Source organism: Helianthus annuus, chromosome 17 (genome assembly GCF_002127325.2).
Source record: "Helianthus annuus cultivar XRQ/B chromosome 17, HanXRQr2.0-SUNRISE, whole genome shotgun sequence".
NCBI lineage: Eukaryota > Viridiplantae > Streptophyta > Magnoliopsida > Asterales > Asteraceae > Helianthus > Helianthus annuus.
In genome coordinates this window covers 157,202,320-157,206,783 of record NC_035449.2, presented here as the reverse complement: position 1 = coordinate 157,206,783, position 4,464 = coordinate 157,202,320, and the positions used below count along the sequence as shown (strand labels likewise).

General features: G+C 35.6%; 1 long non-coding RNA gene across 1 annotated transcript; it reads left to right on the top strand.

Annotated features, from left to right (window-relative positions):
• Nucleotides 1-1,314: 1,314 nt before the first annotated feature.
• Nucleotides 1,315-4,085, top strand: LOC110920663. The gene is made up of 3 exons (XR_002581821.2): nucleotides 1,315-1,439; nucleotides 1,965-2,030; nucleotides 3,905-4,085. It is a non-coding gene; the product is annotated as an uncharacterized LOC110920663 (long non-coding RNA).
• The last annotated feature ends 379 nt before the right edge of the window (nucleotides 4,086-4,464 follow it).

Below are 4,464 nucleotides of genomic sequence, written 5' to 3'. Positions count from 1 at the left end.
TTCCGTGCGGAATTATCAAACGAAATCAGAACTTCAAGCGAAATTACTAATTTCGCATGGAACTGTTCAAGCGAAATTACAATTTGGTGCGGAATTACTGATTTCGTTTGGAACCTCTCAAACGAAATTACACTTTTGGAGCGAAATTACTAATTTCGTATGAAACTTTCACATGAAATTACAAACTGGTGCGAAATTAACCCCTAATTCCATGCGAAATTATGCTGATGTCATCATCTCGAGCTGAATTCTGTCAACTTGATTTTTAAGCCGATTTTAAGTCTGAAACTTTCAAGGATTTGTTAAAACATGATTGCGAGCATTATGTGAGAAATTCAAAGCAATTTGACCAAGTTTTCACGGTCAATTTTAAAAAGAAGGTGTAGAAATCAGATTTTGCAGCTGAATTAGTAAGAACTCTTCCTCCTGAGCTTTGATACCACTTGTAGGATCGTTTTCAGACCCGAACGAGTCGATTAGAAGAGTTTTTGCTTGATACGAAAGGCGGAAACAGACGTATCAAGTTCAATTCAGCTAGAATATCACTTTAAACTGTCTCTTGATTAATTTGACAAAGTTTTACAGCAAGACGACACTTCGGCAGCAGTTCGACACTGAAACCGGAAAGTTACAAATGACAAGGCACTCAAGGTATTTATAGGCTTGTAATTTCATGTGGAATTACTTCACACGAAATTACCTTTCATGCGGAATTAAGTTCCATGCGAAATTAGCTTGTAATTTCGTGCGGAATTACCAAAAGGTAATTTTGTGCGGAATTACCTCCAAGCCCATTTTTGACATAATTCTCGTACAACGTGCCCTGATCTATCTATATACATACAAGGCTCCATACAAGACGAAGTCGACAGACGGATGCACCAACAGTATGCCTTAAAAATGAAACCAAGTTCGTTTGATTTAAACCAATGAATTACGTAAATAAGGTTTCGGAGACGAAACCTCTTTAAGGGGGTAGACTTGTAACACCCCGAAAACGGGTTTGGTAGTCAAACCACGTTAATATCTATGAACGGTTAAAATACCGTAGTGGTAAAAATTAACTCGGTAAATGTTAGGTTTATTTTGTAACACCCCATAAATATTAAATATATACATGATTAGGCATATAATCGAACAAGTTTAACTAACCTAGTTAAACACCACATAAGGGAATAATTAAACAAGGCAAATGGAGTGTTATAAATAAAAACAAAGTACAAGGACCAAAATAGTCAAGTGAGATAACTCAAGTCCTTTAATAAATCAAAACAAAACCACAACACACAGACTTGTGCGTGTGTGTGGGTGCGCGTGACCAAGGCCAGGGGAAAACCCCCAACTCTTCTTCCACAAATTGATCAAATTGAAGGGGCAATTGGGGTTGTTCTTGGTGCATGAACTAAGAAAATCGATCATCCACACTTGACTAACATAAGGTATGTTGAAATTTAAGATTTGATGGTGATATGAAGAAGTATAGAATTCTTGAAATCTAAATTTCTGCATAATTGTAGGAATCAAAGTGATATGTAAATAGTGTACATGGTTTAGAACAAACCTTGATAAATAATAATGGTCGAACACTAGGGTTTGGGGTGTTTGATTTGTGAAGCCATGGTTATGTAGGTGGGTTTTAATAAATGGGTTGAATCCATGAATTGTGATGTTGAAATTAATATGATTGTTGTTAGCATAGTGAATTTGTAAATGTAGCTTGAACATACTAGTGATATTGACTTGTATGGAGTAAAAATATGGCAAATATATGAAATAGAGACTCATTAGATGATGTATGAAAATCATGCCCACAAGGTGTTTGATAAATTGCCTAGGTGAAAACATAAAGCTATAGAAGTATGATAAACTTGAAAAGAATCAAATGCAATGATTCTTGACAAAATTGGATGCTATCGATTCTTTAAAATGGCAATTTAACAAATTAGCCGGGTTGTTCCCTATAGGCGACTCGAGCGAGAAGGCGGGTGATAAAGCCGGGAGCGATATACGACTTAAAGGAAAGATCAAAGGTACGCGACTTGTCGTCTTGTTACATTTATGTAGACAAGCTTAGTTTAAATATGCTTAAGGTTGATATAACGAAAATGGTTGAGTTGGTATGTCAATGAGTTGATGGAATTCACTCGACAACCAAACGGGTCAAAATAGATAGTAAAATGTGTGTAATATTGATATAGAGAAAATGGTTATGTTGGTATGTCATTGAGGTGATGGAATTCACTCGACAACCAAATGGGTCAAATTAATAGTTAAAATAATAGTGATCAAAATAAAGACACCATTTGGTAAAAGTTATAACGGGTTGAACAATTTAGGAAAATGTCTTTTAAGTGGTAAGAACTCACGGCGCGAACAGGAATAGGTTCAAGGGGCATGATGGTATTAATATACCATCATACGTTGATAAATGGTAATGTCGACTAAACGGGTCAAATGGGGTGTTACTACCATTTGACAATAATAAATGACGACTACTTGTTGAGTTTTATGATCACAGGAAATAACATATGCTTGCGTTGTTTTATGCTAGAAAATTTAAAGCAAAAAGTATGTAAACGGGTCAGTGTTATGACCCAAGCCAGGTACGCACATTTAGATTTATAGCTAAAAGTGATATTTTGGTCTAGTATTAGTGAAAGTTCTTCATCGTAACGAGGGACTAAAATTGACCAAAAAGTCCTTGATGGGTAAATTGGGCAAACGACCCATATGGGTTGTTAGGAATTTTCATGATGATTATGGAATATAGGTAGATATTTTAGATATGGAATTACGAAGTGTGAAAGAAAAGAGCTAGTTTTAGACTAACTTGCCTAAATCCCCTAAACGGGTCAAAACGGATCTATGTGTATAGCTTGCGTACTAGTTGCATAATTCATAAGAATTATGGACCCGAGCTAAAGATTTTGTATTAAATGCATTGGAGCATGTATTTTGATTAGTTAGAAACATGTTAGTGGTTTTAAACTTGAACAGGTCAAAAATCTTAGTAAATTAATTTCAAGCCGAGGGCTTGAAATCCTATATTTTGAGAAGTTAGATATCAGGTTTTAACTCTATAAGATGGAGAATTAAATTACGATCGCGTAGGAAAAAGAATCACGTGAATCAGATGAGTAGAACAAAAGTTATGAAGTTTTGAAGTTAGGATTTTAGTTTAAGTTTGAGCTGGGTAAGTGCAGCAACAATTTGAGAAACATTCTGTCGATTTGGGGGTCTCGCGTCGCGCGACAGGTGGGAGTCACCACCGTCGCGGCACGCGACAAGAAAAGAGCTAGTTTTAGACTAACTTGCCTAAATCCCCTAAACGGGTTAAAACGGATCTATGTGTATAGCTTGCGTACTAGTTGCATAATTCATAAGAATTATGGACCCGAGCTAAAGATTTTGTATTAAATGCATTGGAGCATGTATTTTGATTAGCTAGAAACATGTTAGTGGTTTTAAACTTGAACGGGTCAAAAATCTTAGTAAATTAATTTAAAGCCGAGGGCTTGAAATCCTATATTTTGAGAAGTTAGATATCAGGTTTTAACTCTATAAGATGGAGAATTAAATTACGATCGCATAGGAAAAAGAATCACACGAATCGGATGAGTAGAACAAAAGTTATGAAGTTTTGAAGTTAGGATTTTGGTTTAAGTTTGAGTTGGGTAAGTGCAGCAACAATTTGAGAAACATTCTGTCGATTTGGGGGTCTCGCGTCGCGCGACAGGTGGGGGTCACCACCGTCGCGGCACGCGACCGAACGTCAAAATCCCGTCGCGCGGCGCGACGGTTATAAAACCTGCAAAAAATTTTGTTTGTTTATTTAGTTGAAGGGGACTTGATAAGCTTGTTATATTAATATCAAAACTAACGTTTGTGTTGGTTTTGATTATAGGTAAACTTTGGTAAGCTTACGGATGAAGATCAAGCTCGTTGAAGGACCGAACACAATCAAGATGCAAGCTTCCGCACGTTGTTTCGTCGTCGGTTTAAATGACGAACTCACATACATATGTTGTATTATTTTAAAAATTGTAAAAGTTTTAAATAAAGCCGTATTTTCATAAGTACGTGTAATTGTTCACAAATATTTTTAGTTTAAATTTTACACGAAAACCGCTAATTATTGGTAAGGGTGTTACATAATCTCAATCATTGATCTTGCAAATTAAATGCCAAACTTCTCTCCTACACTTTGTACACTTCTTTCAGAGCCGTCTCTGAGAACTCTCAAAAAAATATAGGCCCGGGCGACAAAAGGAATTGGGCCCAAAATTGTGGTTAAGGAAATGAATTTAAAAAATAAAACAATAGTGGTGTAGTCAAGACTTGAACTTAAGACCACTACATTATTTTAAAATGACTTTTTCCACTCCACCACCAACACTTTTTAAATAATGAATGGATGCATATACTAAATATATAATTTTTTATAAATATAAAAGCTAATAGAAT